Source organism: Schistocerca nitens, chromosome 4 (genome assembly GCF_023898315.1).
Source record: "Schistocerca nitens isolate TAMUIC-IGC-003100 chromosome 4, iqSchNite1.1, whole genome shotgun sequence".
In the NCBI taxonomy this organism is placed as follows: Eukaryota; Metazoa; Arthropoda; class Insecta; order Orthoptera; family Acrididae; genus Schistocerca; species Schistocerca nitens.
In genome coordinates this window covers 445,927,662-445,944,931 of record NC_064617.1, presented here as the reverse complement: position 1 = coordinate 445,944,931, position 17,270 = coordinate 445,927,662, and the positions used below count along the sequence as shown (strand labels likewise).

Genomic DNA, 17,270 nt, shown 5'->3' with positions numbered 1-17,270 from the left:
TATAAAGTATACAGCCAACTTGTTGCATAAGTTTAATGTAAAACCTTCTTGAGAAGGAAAGTAACAGATGTTTTAAACAAATTGTAAAATAAATGTCTATAGTAATTAATACTTCACAACTCTGAAAAGGAGAACATGGAATAAAACTGGTACTTACATAAATTACATGACGTTAAAACAGTAAACATACATAATGAGCTAAGGAGCAGTAGTCAAACAGTAGAATGATATGGAACACAATAATCTGGAAACAGTAAAAATTGTTACATAAGTGCAGCATGTTAAAAGAGTAGACATTGGACCGAATGATACCAGGTAAACATCGCGTACAGCACACCACTCACTGGGTGTTAGTAGTATGATAAGGGCTGAAATGTATCAAATACACAACTCTTACATCAGTATGATACATATTTAGATGTTTTAAACAAGGTAAATTGTATGTAGTACTCGTTTTGTATCATTTATACGTCCTTTCTTAAGTCTATAAATGATTAACAACCTGGTCAAGGTTATTACATAAAACTTATGTAACTGATGGGCTGTATATTATATATATATTGTAAATTATAAGCAATAATTAAGATCTCTTATGTCACTCATCTTGACAAAATTCTGTGCATCTACATCAATGAATACTGTGGACCATTTTCCCATTTTCCTGGAGTTCACATATGTTCTGGTTCCGCACACAAGCAAAAAAAAAAAAAAAAAAAAAAAAAAAAAAAAAAAAAAAAAAAAAAAAAACTTACTGACTGAAAACTGGGAAGAAACTGCCGGTAAAGGCTGAAAGTTTTCAGTGATCAACTAAATTGCGGTTTTGTGTAGGTATAAAGTGTCTACTGACAGAGGTCATGTGTTGACACATGGACAAATTCTAAGAATACATTCTACATCTACATGTACATCTGCATATACATTCAAACATACATGTGAGTAAAGAACAGTGTGTCCTTATTATGAAAAGCATATGTTGTTGCTGCTTGTAATGAAGTTTGCTGTGATTGTGTAGAAAATGAGTGCCTGTCCCATCCTGCTATCTGGGCATATGTATATTGTTTTTGACATGTATATAATCCAAATGAAACTATTACTCAATAAAAATACATCTGTAAATCGTATGAGGACTCGCAAGCTATTTAAGCACAACATTTGTTATATAGGATGAGCGCCATACAGCAGTTCTGCATGTATGGTTTTCGTGCTGGCAGATGTAGTTCAGAGAGCGGCAGAACATTTTCACAAGATTATGAGCTCTGACGAGCAGGGCATGACATTCTTTTTGGGTCATAAAATTGCAAGGAGAAAATGCTTGACTTCTGTCTGAAATGCTAGAGACTTGCGTAATAGGCTAATCACAAAAGGCTACTGGAATTACTGTGTATTATGTGTACTACTTTCTTCAAAATTGGCTATTATGGCCTCTAAATTGAGTTGTGGCCTTTTCCATGCTTGGATAATGCCTTCATCTAGTTTGTGCCAGTTCCTGCACTATATCATTTGTTACTGCTGTTCTGTGACCTCAAGAGAATTTTTATCAAACTAAGTATGTTGGCAAAGGTGATGGTGCAGCAACAACACTGTTTTATTGTCAAGTAAACTGATAATGACTGTTTTTAAACTCATTGAGTATCATTATAACTGACTATTTGGAAATGGTAAAAAAGAGGCTCACTCTTACTCTACAGTATTAATGGACTGCATACATAGTGTTTAGAAGCAGTAGTGAGTAGAAGTAGTGACCAAGATGAGCTTGCATAAAAGTGCATTTGCACTAAGGCACTATGCTTGTTCAAGCATTGGATTTTGCAAAGACAAAAATGTGAAATCTGATTTTTGTAATAATTCCTCATGCATTACAGTATCCAGATTGGTCTTTGTGGCTATTTTTATTTATTTATTTTTTTTCACTAGGAAATTCAGACAGTAACTTTGAAGGAAAGGACAGATTTAATTGACAGTGAACTAGCTATAAACACGGACTAAGATTTGGAACATTAAATATACAAACATTGACTGGAAAGGTGGAGGAGATGCTAGACACGATGGAAAGAAGGAAGTTAGACCTATTGGGGTTAGCTGAAATGAGATGGAAAGGAGAAGGAAGGAGAGAACTGAGGAAAGGCTACTGACTGTAGTGGAGTGGAAATGAGGAGGGAAGGAGAAATGGAGTTGGAATAGTAGTAAGAGATGGATTAAAAGAGGAAGTGAAGAGAATAAGTGATAGGATGAAGAAGACCAAAATATCACTCAAGGGGATGACCATAGAGGTAATACAAGTGTATGCACTGCAGGTGGGTTGCACCTCTGAGGAGAAGCAAGAGTTTGAAGAGGAAATGCAGAAGCAGATGGGAAGGAAGAATATGATAGTAATGGGAGATTTAAAAGCACACGTTGGAAAGGAAAGACAAGGCTGCAAAAGTGTGCTTGGACCAGAGGGTTGGGGCTGCCGAAATAAGGAATGTGGAAGATTACTGGAGTTCTGTCAAAGGAATGGCTTGCTGGTTGGGAACTCATGGTTCAGGAAAAGAGAGAGCGACAAAATTACCTGGTACAGTCAAGACTTAAAGAGAAAGTCGACAGTTGACTACTCCCTGTATGATAGTGAGATGAATAGGAACATCATTGACATTAAGGTAATACCATCAGAGGCTCTGGATAGCGACCACCATTTGCTGGTAATGAACCTGAGAGGGACTAAGGATAATAAAGGGACAGAAAACCAAAAAGATGTATAAGGGTATGGAAGTTGAAGGAGGAAGAAAGCAGGCTACAGTACCTACAAGTAGTAAATGAAAGCATCCAAAAGGAGGAACCAAAAATGGCAGAAGAGGAATGGGGTAGATTCAAGAGAACATTAGTAAGAGCGGCGGAAGCAATATGTGGGAGGACAAGCAACAAAAAGAGATGGAAAGAAACACCCTGGTGGAATAATAAAAAAAAGGATATGATACATAAGAAGAATAGAGCCTTTAGGGTATGGTTCCATAAGAGAACAGTAGAGACAAGAGAAGAGTATCAGGCAAGCAAGGAAGAAACAGAAAGAGTGGTGGCGGAGGAAAGAACAAAGTCGATGGAACAGTGGACTAGAATGATGGAGGATGATTAAAAGTAAGAGGAAGAACGGTAGGACAGATTATGCTCTAACGGTGAACAAAAGTGGACAAGATGTAGAGAATAAGGAGGAACTCAAGAATATGTGGAAGGAGTATTTTGAAGAACTCCTGAACCCGAATGGAGACCTGGATGAGGAGGAACAAGCCAAGGAGAGAAAAAAAGAGGAGGAGCAGCAAATAGAAGAACACCTTACATGGGAAGAAGTGGAAGAGGCATTGGACAAGATGAAGGGAGGGAAGTAACCTGGTCTGGATGAGCCAAGTGTAGAGATGGTGCAAGCAACAGGAGAGGTGGGGATACAATGGCTGTAACGAGTAATGAAAATTGTGTGGAGACTGATGACCCCAGAAGACTGGAAGAAGGGAATAATTGTCCTGATCTTTAAGAAGGGAAATAGAAAAGAGTGCAAGAGCTATCGGCGGATAACATTAATGAGTTATTGTGCAAAGATTTTTGAGGAAATTTTGGAAGCACGAATTCGGGCAAAATTATAAGGAAAAATGAGAGAAGAGCAACATGGCTTCAGAACAGGAAGGTCCACGGTATATCTAATTTTTGCTGTAAGACAATTGCAAGAACAGCACCATGAATATGAAGTAGATCTACTAATGACCTTCCTGGACATTGAAAAAGCATATGGTAGTGTACGTAGAAACAAAGCGTGGAAAGTCCTGGAGAACAGAGGAGTAGCAAAACAGACTATTTTGAGGATGAGGGAAATGTGCTATGGAAGTGTGAGCTGCGTGAAAGTGGAAGGAGAGAGATCAGCTTGGATTGAACAGAGGAATGACTTGAGGTAGGGAAGTGCACTTACACCATTACCATTCATTGTAGTGACGGATGATATAATGAGTACAGTAGCACAAATAATCGATGAAAGGAAGATGAAAGCTATGGTGTTTGCAGATGATCTGATGATTAGGGGGAATAAGGAGGAGGAAGTATAAGAGCAGTTGGATGTATGGGAACGAACAATACAAGAATATGGGATGAAATTTAGTATAAGTAAGAGTGAGATGATTATCACAACAAGAAAGATGGAGAGAGGAACAATGGGAGTAACAATTGGTGGGGAATGATTGAGGAGAGTGGAGAGTTTAAAGTACTTAGGAAGCCAGATACAGGAAGATGGAAAAAATGACGGAGAAGTGAATGAGCGGGGGAGAAAAGCAGCAGCATTTCAGAAGAGTGTCAGAAGCCTGATGTTGAGCAAGGATGTACCCCAAATCAGTAAAAAGGTTATATACCAGTCATACTATGTCCCGATCCTGACATACGCATCAGAAACCTGGGTTGCACCGGCCGCTGGTGGCCGAGCGGTTCTGGCACTACAGTCTGGAACCGCGCGACCGCTATGGTCACAGGTTCGAATCCTGCCTCGGGCATGGATGTGTGTGATGTCCTTAGGTTAGTTAGGTTTAAGTAGTTCTAAGTTCTAGGGGACTTATGACCTCAGCAGTTGAGTCCCATAGTGCTCAGAGCCATTTGAACCATTTTTTGAAACCTGGGTTGTGAAAGGAAGAGAGAAAAGCAAAGTACAAGCTAGTGAGATGAAATTCTTGAGAAACGGTATTGGAGTGACAGAGATAGACAGGTTACGAAATGAGAGGAAGGTGGAACCATTACAGGAGGAGATAGAGGAAATCAAGGCTGAGATGGTATGGACACGTTAAGAGAATGGAGGAGAAGAGGATACCCAGGAGGATACACGAGATGAAGCTGGAAGGAAAGAGACCAAGAGGAAGACGGAGAGACAGATGGGTGAAAGGAGTAGAGGAATGTGTCCAGAAGAAGGGAGAAGACCAGTCCAAGGTGAAGACGATGAGATGGTGGCAAGACAGATGATGATGGAGAGGGCTATGTTCCATACAGACCTGGCCAGAGGCTGGAAACTGTCCAAGATGATGACGACGAACTTTCAGGAAATAGATTTTAATTAAATAAGAGTGTATCAGTGCTGTAAATGATTATTGTGGAAAATTGGAAAATTATTTTTATGAGGATGGAAAAAATTAGAATTTTCTGTGCCAAATGCATTGATTTTAGGTGAGATGTAGAATAGTTTTCATTTTTTTGTTAAAAAACCTAAAAAACATTTTTTTCAGACAAGAGTTCACTCCTGTATACCAGAAATTTGATGCCTGTTTGATATTAATTGTTTATAGCATTATGTGAAAAAAGACTAAAAATAATCACATTGTTTATAACATTTAAAATAATAAATAAAAATTTACAAGTGCTGAGAGCATGTGTGTAAAATTCTGCGTTCAACCTAAAACACAAGGCTCACTTGACACACAAACTGATGTGAATTCTGCCTCATTCATGTTCCAAAACTGAAGATCTCTCTCAAGAATCTAACTGGCTTTATATAACAGTGAGGTGGATTTTCCATAATGACTGCTCACTAGGGTCACAGCTATACACCAGTATAGTTTTCCAAATTGTATATGATTATAGTTAGAAATAAAATACTCATTCGGGTGAATGGTTGAAAGATGAAAACAAGCTGTTGCAGGAGGTCTTATGTCATATAGTTCACTCACAATTAACAAAAACCTTATCACTTTCATTGTATGCTTTCATTGTATAACAGTGTTTAAAATTCATAATTTACAATGTTAATCCTGTTGTAAAAATTAACTGCCCTTTCCATTGGCACAATAAGTTTTATAATAGGGTTACTACACTATAAGTTATGGTCGATATTGGTAGTGAATGTATTAATTGGCTGGAATTAAAATAATAAATGACAAAAATATGCATTATAAATAGTGCGATTGGTGTTACTGAAAGTCTGCTTGCACATACCACATTGCTGTCATGTAGTTGTCTTAGAATTTGAAAAACAGTGGTTTTATACTACACTAGCATATAACTGCAGTTTCGTAATGAATGCTGTAATTGCTGACAAAGGTGTGGGTGTCCCCCTCCCCAAGCTCTTTAAGCTGACACATTGATCACTGACGTAAAATTTTTCATTAAATTATTATTAATTTATAACATTATGTGCATGAAGTCTTCCTTCAACTTAATGCATATTCAGTAATTTGTATGTGACCCATATAAACATAGTACTGAATCGTGCGCTGTGGCACACTCTTTAGTGTGGGATGTCGTGCATCTTTGTAACTTGGTTGGATGTCACCCCCCCCCCCCCCTCCACACACACACACACACACACACACACACACACACACACACACACACACACACACACACATGCGAGCTCCCTAAGGTGTGATACCCAGCAGCCAGCATTTGACGTATTTGACAGACCCACACTGACACTGGCAGCCTAACACTAACAGCCTGATTGCAAACTGATTTCGCCTATCTCAGGTATATTATAAGCTCCCTCTCACCCCCCTCCCCCTCCCCTCCCCCTCCCCCCAATTTTATTACTTTGGCTACCAGTTTGGCTGCAAAGCCTGAATATGACTCAAGCCACAAAAGGTGTGTTCAAAAGAACTGTACCAGAATTTAGCTCAGGCTGCGATTTTCTCGATGCATGATTCACCTGTCACTCTAAAACTTTACTCATTTCATATGAGAACATTGTATGGATTCTCTCTCTCTCTCTCTCTCTCTCTCTCTCTCTTTCTACACCTTGAAAGGTACTGCCTTCTGCAGTCAGTTTGTAGGACTACTTCGAAAGAAACCGCAACGGATGTAAGAGCTGTTGTTGCAACTAATCAAGCCACTATGTGCTCACATTGTCGTGAGATTTGTGCATGTATTCGTTAGGTTTCACAGACTGCTGTAATTGTGCTGCAGATGTCACATTTGTTGAGTGAGCAAAAAATTTTGAAGTTAAGGAAGAATAATTCAATGATTCTGGATAGGCGGGAGAAATGTCTCAGTGGGAACAAGCTGAAGATGATTTATTGTACAGCTGCTATATGTCATGGCTGCTTTTACAGGTGGTGCGACCCCTGATGGGATAGGATTAACCTGTGATAGGACTGGAATAGGAAGTGCTGGGATGGATTGGACAGGTCTTGGACCTGGCTCTTCAATAAGGACATGATACTTGGGGCAGGAGATTGGGATTAGGAATGGCATAGGGATGGACTAGAATTCTTTGAAGGTTAGGCGGGCAACGGAACATCACTTTAGGAGGGGTGGGAAGTATCTTGGCTAGGATGCCCTCATTTCAGGGCATGGTGATAGTAATCAAAGCCCTGGAGAAGGATGTGTTTCAGTTGTTCCAGTCTGGTATGGTACTGGATGACGAAGGGAGCACTCTTTTGGGTTTTCATATCATGATGCCATGCAGGTGAACATTGCCAGGGAATATGATGGGTGCCATGTGGGTGCCCCTTGCCGTATTCCGGATTTGTTTGTAGGTGAAGCCTTCAAAGGAGAAGTACTTGTGTGTGATGATGTAGTTGGTCACTGTGACCAGGAAGGAGGTCGTAGGATGGCAATCTGTTGGGCATTGGGAAAGGTAGTGTTCAATAGTGGAAGGCTATGGGCATTAGGGATGTTATTGTAAAGGGAGGTGGCTTCATTGGTGCTGAGCAGGGGACCAAGCAGTAAAGATAGAAGAACTGTGGAGAGTCATTGGAGGAAATGGTTGCTATGTTTTATATATGAGAAGAGATTGTGAGTAATAGGGTGAAGGTGTTGGTCTATGAGAGCAGAGGTTCTCTCAGTGGGGCACAGTAACCAGCCACAATGGGGCATCCTGCCTCACCCATACTACTCTTGGCACTTCTACCTTTTACATGTTTTCTAAGGTCCATCATCCAACCACCCAGTATGCTGCATTGTGGCTGATTACTGTGCCCACACTGAGGGAGTCTCTGCTCTCGTAGACCAACACCACCTTCACCCCATTATTCACCCTCCTGTGTCAAGCATATCAATCATTCTTCCACTGGCTCTCCACAGTTCCTGTTCCTTTACCACATGGTGCCCTTCTCGTCACTGTCAATGTCATCTCCTTTTACACTTACATACCTAATGCCCATGGCCTTGCCACTATAGAACACTACCTTTCCCAATGCTCAGCAGATTACAAACCTACAATCTTCTTCCTAGTCACCATGACAGACTCTGTTCTTACAATTTCTTCTCCATTGAAGGCATCACCTACAAACAAACCTGGGACACAGCAATGGGCACCCACAGAGCACCATATATGCCAATATATGTAGGGGCCATCTAGAGAAACCCTTCATAACCACCCAGAATCCCAAACCCCTCATCTAGTTCAGAATCATTGATGAAATTGTGATCTGGATTGTTGATAGTGAAACCCTATCCACATTTCTCCAGAACCTCAAAACCATTTCTCCCATTTGCTTCACCTTTTCCTTCTCAACCCAGTAAGTCACCTTCTTAAACGTTCACTTCCACCTCAAAGATGGCTACATCAGTACCTCTGCCTATATCAAGCTTACCAACTACTAGTAATTACCTCCACTTCGACAGCAGCCACCCATTCCATAGCAAGAAATACCTTCCTTACAACCTAGCCACTTGTAGCCTTCGCGTTTGTAGTGATGAGCAGCCCTTCTCAAAATATACCAAGAGTCTCCCTGAGGCCTTCACAGTCTACAGCTACCCTCCCAACCTTGTACCAAAAGAGATCTCCCATGGCTTGTCTCTCTAGAAACACACCACCTCCCAGAGTACCACTGTCTGGCAACAGAGGAACATTCCTGTCGTGACTCAGTAAAAGTCAGGACTGAAGCAACTTAATCACATTTTCTGCAAAATTTTGATTACCTCTTACCATGCCCTGAAATGAGGAATGTGCTACCTTCCCACCCCTCCCACAGTGGTATTATTGTCCACTGAACCTACATGATATCCTTGCTCATCCCTACACAATCACTGCTCCCAATCCCTTGCATCATGACTCAGATCCCTGTAATAGACCTAGAGGCGAGATCTGTCCCACACAACATTCCACCAACACCTGCTCCAGTCCGGTAACAAGCATCACCTATTCCATCAAAGGCAGGGCTACCTTTGAAACTAGTCATGTAATCTATGAGCTAAGCTGCAACCACTGTGCTGCATTGTACATGGGCATGACAATCAACAATCTGTCTGTCCACATGAATGGCCACCGATAAATATTGGCCAAGAAACAGTTGCTGAATTTCCTGCCCAACACAAAAGTCATTAAAATTAAGACTGTGCCGCATGAATCCGTCCTACCGATACGAACTTTTATGTGCAAGTGGGAACTCACCCAGCAACATCTCCTGCATTTCCATAATCCTTGTGGCTTCAACTTTTATTAGTCATTGTCATTTACCCACCTATCCCCTTCCCTGTCCCCATTTCAGCAATACAAAGCCTTCTATTTCATCAGTGCTTCCATAGTCTCTTTGAGTCTCCTTTTCCACTCTCCCCCTTCCCCCTGCCTGACCTCTTGACTGCATGTAGCTGCCCTACCCTCTCTCCACCTTCCCCCTGCCTGACCTCTTGACTGCATGTAGCTGCCCTACCCTCTCTCCACCTTGTCCTTCTATGCTCCCACAAGCAGCACCTCACTGTCTCCCACTCCTACCCTACTATCCTCCCACTCCCAGCCTCTTCCTTACCCTCACCACCATGACTGCTTCTCAGTTGGCCGCAATCTGGCCTCAGAAGCCAGACAGTGAACGCTTAGTTATTTAGCAGTCTTTTTGTTGTGCCTGCCTGTAACTCAACATTTCCACTAAATAGTGAGTAGCAAACTATTCTTTTATAAGGTTTAAAAAAAAAAAGGTAATGAGAATTTTTGATTTTCTTTAAGTGTCTTTATTTATTAATCAATAAGGTCCCCTTCAAGGTAATATAACACATTTGTGCCACCATTTTTCCAGTTTTGAAAACACTTCTGGAACTCACTTTTCGTAATGGCGGTCAGCTCTTTCAGCAATTCTGTTTTTTATCTCATCAGTGATGGCAAAACGACTTCTTTCATGGTTCTCTTCAACCTTACGAATATAAGAAAGTCATAGGGGGTCATGTCTGGCAAATATAGGTGCTGAGACAACATTACAGTTTTGTTTTTTGCCAAAAAATCATGAATAAGTATTGAGATGTGATCGGGCTCATTACCATGACCCAGTTTCCATAAGTGCCTTTGCCACATTTCTGGACGTTTTCTGCAGATTGCTTTATGCAAGTGGCACCTAACTTCCAAGTCACATATCTTACTAAACGTATGACCATAAGGCAGGAGCTCATGATGCACTATCCCATTATAATTGAAGATAACAGTGAGAAGAACCTTCACACGTGATCGAAATTATTAATTTTTTTCTTTTTACCTTGGCTCTTCAGGCACTTTACTCATAGTAGATTCTTCGAAAGCCACAGTCAACATTTTCAACATGATGCTGCACTTTATTCAGTTTTTCAAGCAAAGTTTAATAAAAATTCTTTGATCTGTCATTTTCATAAGTAAAAATTCACCAAGCACCATATAACACTTTTGACTGTCAGCAGTAAACTAAATATTCAAAACAGTTGAAAATGCAATCACAGATCAGGAACATGTGTACTGAGAAGATAAAAGAAAAAACTTTGAAAATTGGGTGTATAAATCCTGTGAAATTAAAAAAAATCCTGTTACTTTCTTATAACACACACACACACACACACACACACACACACACACACACACACACACACAATGGTTGCTAGGTGCAGAGGCAGAACACTGGGCTTGGGAAGAGGGGGGGATGGGGAGTGGGAGAAAAGAGATCTAGAGAAGGGGGAAAGACTATAGGTGCATTGGTGGAATAGAAGGCGTATAGTGCTGGAGTGGGCATAGGGAAGAGGTGGAGGACAGGGACTTGGGAAGCTTGAGGCCAGGGGGGCTACAGGATGAAGGATGGAGAGTTCCCACCTGTGTAGTTCAGTGCAGCTGGTGCTGTTGGGAAGGATCCAGATAGTGCAGGCTGTGAAATAGTCACTGAAGTGAAGCCTGTTGTGTTGGGCAGCATGTTCAGCAACTGGATGGTCCGTCTCTCTCTCTCTCTCTCTCTCTCTCTCTCTCTCTCGCTCTCTCTCTCTCTCTCTCTGCCACAATGTGGCAGTGACCATTCATGTTGAAAGACAGCTTGTTAGTTGTTATGCATATGTGGGAATGTGGGAAGCAACACAATGGTTGCAGGTCAGTTCTTAGATCTCAAAACTGCTTTCACAGGTAGCATGCTTGTCAAAGCAGTCAACTAATCTACAAATTAAGCTACAACAACTGTACTGCTTTGTACATGGGTATGACAACTAACAAGCTGTCTATCCACATGAATAGTCATCACCAAACTGTGACAACTCAGCTGGACAACTTGGTTGTTGAACATGCTGCCCAACATGATGTGCTTCAGTTTAATGGCTGCTTCATGCCATCCTACCAATACCATCTTTTTCTGAACTGCACAGGTGGGAACTTTCCCTACAACATATCAGTCATTCTTGTCAACTCCCCTCGCCTCAGACTTCACTAGCCCCTGTCCTCCTCCCCTTCCCTGCTCCCACTCCAGCACTACACATGCCTTCTATTCCACCAATGCAGCTACTAGTCCTTCCCTCTTCTCTACATCCTCTCTCCCTCTCCCCCTCCCCTTCCCCCAGCAAGGCACCCCGACTCTGCACCTAGCCACTCTTTCCTGTCTCTACAGTGTCCCTGCACATCTTCCCCACCTCATAATCTGCTGTCTTTCCCCCTAGCCCACTCCATGCCTCATCCTAACCACCCCCCTCCCATCCTTGAATTGCTACTCATGCCAGATACTAGTGCAACCCGCATTCAGGCACTGGTGGCCACAGACAGTAGGTGTGTGTGTGTGTGTGTGTGTGTGTGTGTGTGTGTGTGTGTGTGTGTGTGTGTGTGTGTGTGTGTGTGTGTCCTGCTTCTGAATGTCAGGACATTTGGTGAGTAGCAATCTATCTACAGCCCCATCTGCATATATACTCCACAAGCCTCCGTACAGTGTAGAGCAGAGTGTATACTGCTAGTCATTTCCTGTTCCACATGCAAACAGAACAAGGGAAAACTGACTGTCTAAAAGCCTCAGTATAAGCCTTAATCTCATGAATTTTATTTTCATTGTCCTTATGTGAAGTGTACCTTGGTGGCAGTGGAATTGTTTTGCAGTTGGCCTAAAATGCTCATTCTCTAAATTTCCTAAAGAGTGCCTCATGAAACAAACATCCTTTTCCCTCCAGGGATTCCCATTTGAGTTTATGAAGCAACTCCATAGTACTTTTGTGCTGATTGAACCTGCCAGTAACAAGTCGACCAGTATGCCTCTGAATTGCTTCACTGCCTTCCTTTCATCTGACTCGGTGGGGATCCAAAACAGTAGAGCAGTACTTGAGAATGGATTGCACTAGTGCAGGGCTTAACAACTGGCCGGTTTTGAGTGCGAGTACTCGCGTCTGCTCAGGCATGTGCTCGTGAGCAGGTGCAAGGTCGCGGAGTAGGGAAGGAGGGGAGGGAGGGGAAATGCGCGCGCACGTTTGAATAGCGCCGCAGCATGCCTATTGAATTCGCACCGACTGTGTAACGTTTAAAGTACTACGATCAGCTCTAACAGTCACTTCGCTGGTTAAGAATCATGTCAAGTCGCCGTTGTGTAACCCCAACCATGCTTTCGCAGTTCAAACCCCATTGGGAGGAATTGTATCTGTTTACAGAAAAAGATGAAGTTGCAAAATGTTTAGTACGTCACAAAACGCTGAATTCTTTTAGGAAATTTAATTTGCAGTGACATTATATGTCATACCACGCGAAAGACTACGGAAGTGGAAAATGTGATGGACCAGATCATGCACAAGAAGTTATTAAACTTAAAAGGAAGCTATCCGAAGAAGATCTGAACGACGAAGAAAAATCAACTGAGGCAGCTCTCAGAGTGAGTTACAAAATTGCTTTGCTTTTAGCAAAATCCCTACGCCCCTTCACTGATGGCGATTTAATAAAAGAATGTTTGGTAGTTGCAGCGGAACATCGATCGAATACGAGCTTTTAAAATGAAATTGATACTTTGGGTGAGTCAGCTGGAAACAGGAAACCTAGCTCATTTTCCTAAATTACCATCCATGCAAGATGTTCACAAAAACTGTGAACGTTATTCACATAGTTTAGTTGCCCTTAAGGAAGAATTTGATCAACGCTTTCAAGATCTGACAGCACTAGACTGTTCTCCTCTCCATATTCAGCGAAAATTGAAGAGATTCGTCCTGAGCTGCAACTAGAAATTATTGACCTGCAGTGTGACAGAGAATACAGAGACAAATTTCAGAACAAGAAAAACATTTTGGAATTCTACAGACACTTCCCTCAGCATAGATTTCCTCGTTTGCACAAACTGGTGGCTACAATAATATCAATGTTCGGTTCCACGTATGTTTGTGAACAACTGTTCCCTGCAATGAAATGTAACAAGACGCGCCTGAGAAACGCATTTTCTGATCGAAATTTAAACTGCACGCTGCGCCTACAATGCACAAGAACAATTACTCCGAACATAAACGCAATTGTAAAGGGCAAAAAGTACAAGATAACCGAGAATCCCACACTTCAGTGACACCTTTTTATTGTGTAACAGTTCACAAATTAATACGAATGTAGAGGCCTACACTAAGCTAATAAAATTATCTGGCACGTGTACATTCTCCTTTATTTGTTTCATTTGTCGCAGTATAATTCGTGAGTGATATCCCAGCTGGTGGCCGCGGATTTACATTGACTGGCGGCAGCTGTTGTGTGCCTCACATGACTCTCCCCACTCTCCGCTCTGGTCCGATAGTGGGGGTAGCGTGCTCGCGCTGCTCCGTGCTCGCGCCTTGCTGCTCACAGCTTGCTCCGCGAGCACGCATGTTGTGAAGCCCTGCACTAGTGTTTTATAAACTGTCTCCTTTATACATGAGCTACACTTCCCCAAATTTCTCCCAATAAAATTAACTTGTCCATTTGCCTTCTCTGCTAGCAACCTAATGTGCTCATTCCATTTCACATTGCTTCTCAAAGTTACACATAGATATTTAATTGATGCTATTGTGTCAAGAAGTACACTAAACATGCAGTATACAAATGTTACAGGATTGTGTATCCTGATCATCTGCATGAACTTAATTTATTTTATTTTATTTATTTATTTATTTTTACATTTAGAGCAAGTTGCTGTTCTTGCTGCTCACCATGTCTGTTAGATCCCTATGTACATAGAGGATAAGAGCAGTCCTAGCACACATTTGTGGGGCTGCACTGACGATACCATTGTTTCTCATGAACATTAGTCATTGAGGACAGTGTACTGGATTTTATTATTAAAAAGAAACAAACCATTCTCATATCTAGACCTTTATCAACAATCCGCAGTGGGACACATGTCAAACACTTTCTGGAAATCTAGGAATATGGAATCTGGCTGTTGCCCTTCATCTAAGGTTCTCAGGCTACCATGTGAGAAAAGGGCAAGCTGAATTTTGTTTGAGCAATCCATCCTACAAAGCAGGAGAGCTTCTGTGAAGTGAAGTGTAGAAGGTAGGAGACAAGGCACTGGTGGAAGTAAAGCTGTGAGAAGGGGTTATGAGTCTTGCATGGATAGTTCAGTTGGCAAAGCACTTGCCCATTAAAGGCAATGTTCCTGAGTCAAGTCTTGGTCTGGCATACAGTTTTAATTTGCTAGGAAGTTCATATCAGTGCACACTCCACTGCTGAGTGAAAGTGTCATTTGCGAACTTAAGGCTTCTTTCTTATCAGAAGACCTGATATGTTGTAAAAGTTTTGGATTTCTTAATAGCAGGTAGTAGAATTACTTACAGCTGATGTATTGAAAATAAGTATCTAACAATTTCAATTACTTCAGTTGTGAAATGATTTTTTTCATTGATCCAAAGGGAGTTAACAATTGAAAAGACTTTCCACAACAGCATTTGTGCATGACACAGCAAGAGAAAAACTCAAAAGCACCTCTATATTTATACGAGAAATGCCTACATTTTTAAGTATGTGGAATACATCACACCATCTCTTTATCAGTAGCCACATTTTCTTCCCATTACTCAGGTTTTCTAGAAACACTTTTGTTCACATATCCTAACTCTCAATTAATTCATCTTCCTTTCGAGAGAAAGGACTATCCAAGGAGCAAGTCTCTGTTCTCTCGAAAGGAGGAAATTTTGCTATCACTCCATCATAGATTCCCACGGAAGATATTGTTGCCAATATAGAAGCAGGGATTCGTCTGTTATCACCGCATTCTGCCGATGAAGTCAGGATGGAAACAGCCAGGATATTACGTAAAGCCAAGCCACCCAGCAGTAATTTATCCCTAGGAGAAAGGAAGGCATTTCGGGAGATCGATGCGGACAGGAATATTATTGTACTTCCTGCTGATAAGGGTAATGCTACTGTCGTCCTGAAGAGTGAGGATTATCATAGAAAGATCAGTGACCTCTTGGATCCTACCACCTATAAAAAACTGAAAAAGGACCCTACAACGAAAGTGTTAACTGCTACCCAGAAATTCATAAAACGCTCTTCCATTCCTACAGAAGATAAAAAATACCTTTGCAAAACGGAAGCTTATCCTCCTAGACTGTATGGGTTACCTAAGATACACAAGCCCAATGTCCCTTTGAGACCGATAGTAAGTGCCATTGGGGCTCCTACTCAAGAGCTGGCTAGATATCTTGCTTCTTTGTTGCAATCATACATAGGTAAAACTGACACTCGTATTAAAAATTCCATGCATTTTATCGAAAAACTGAGGGAGATCACAGTTAGTCCAAGTGACATCCTTGTCAGTTTCGATGTAGTATCCCTGTTCACCATGGTCCCTGGTGACGAAGCTCTTTCTTACATAGCTGATACGTTTCCTACTGAAATAATAGCTTTGTTTCGACATTGTCTATCCTCAAGTTATTTTCGATATAACAATGAGTTTTATTAACAAATTGATGGGATGGCCATGGGTAGCCCTCTGAGCCCTGCTATTGCTGATCTATTTATGGAATTTTTCAAACAACAAGTGCTGTAGTCGGCCAAAAAAAGCCCTTTGAACTGGTATCGCTATGTGGATGACACCTTTGTGATATGGAATCATGCTGAAGAGGAACTGAGTGATTTTTTGGTGCACATAAACAGTTTCAATCCAAAGATACAATTCACCATGGGGAAAGAGAGTAATGGACAACTAAATTTTTTGGTTGTATTGGTTATTAAACGGGCAGATGGGACTTCAGGGCACAAGGTATATAGGAAAGAGACACACATCGATCGTTACCTACATACGGATTCGAATCATCATCCTAGGCAGAAGAGAGGAGTCATAAAATCTTTAGTGGACAGGGCTAATAACATCTGTGAGCCAATTTATTTGCAAGATGAATTAAGCAATTTGTGAACGGCTTTTAAGAGAAATGGGTACACTGACAATGAAATAGATCGAGCACTCTGCCCTAGAAGAAAAGTGTCCGAAAATACACGACAACAACAACCGTCGGCTGGAAAAGTTTTTCTTCCGTTTATTCATAACATCTCGGACCATGTTGGGAAAGTTTTGGCCAAATTTCAAGTGGAGACAATCTTTCAACCTACCAAGAAAATTAGTGAAAGTTTAAGATCAGTGAAAGACACACGACAACCCTTAGCTACCCCAGGTGTGTATATAATTCCGTGTAGCTGTGGCATGGTTTATATTGGAACAACTAAAAGGAGTGTTCATACCCGCCTGATGGAACACAAAAGGAACTGTAGATTGGGACAAATTGACAAATCAGCTGTAGCGGAACACGTTTTCAAAGACGGTGATCACAAAATAAAATTTAGTGAAACAAACGTGATAGCTAGGACGTCACATTATTATACCCGCATGTATAGAGAAGCTATAGAGATCTAAAAGTACGAAAATAATTTTAATAAAAAAGGAGGAGGATTAAAACTAGACAAGATATGGCACGAAGCCCACGCCTACTACAGTAGTACAAGTTTATATGCCAACTAGCTCTGCAGATGACGGAGAAATTGATGAAATATATGATGAGATAAACGAAATTATTCGGGTAGTGAAGGGAGACGAAAATTTAATAGTCATGGGTGACTGGAATTCAGCAGTAGGAAAAGGGAGAGAAGGAAACATAGTAGGTGAATATGGATTGGGGCTAAGAAATGAAAGAGGAAGCCGCCTGCT

At 41.3% G+C, this 17,270-nt stretch overlaps 1 protein-coding gene across 2 annotated transcripts in view; it reads left to right on the top strand.

Annotated features, from left to right (window-relative positions):
* Nucleotides 1-17,270, top strand: part of LOC126253711 (phospholipid-transporting ATPase ABCA1-like) — a 466,051-nt gene that overhangs the window by 108,482 nt on the left and 340,299 nt on the right. The gene's annotated exons all lie outside the window — the stretch shown is intronic.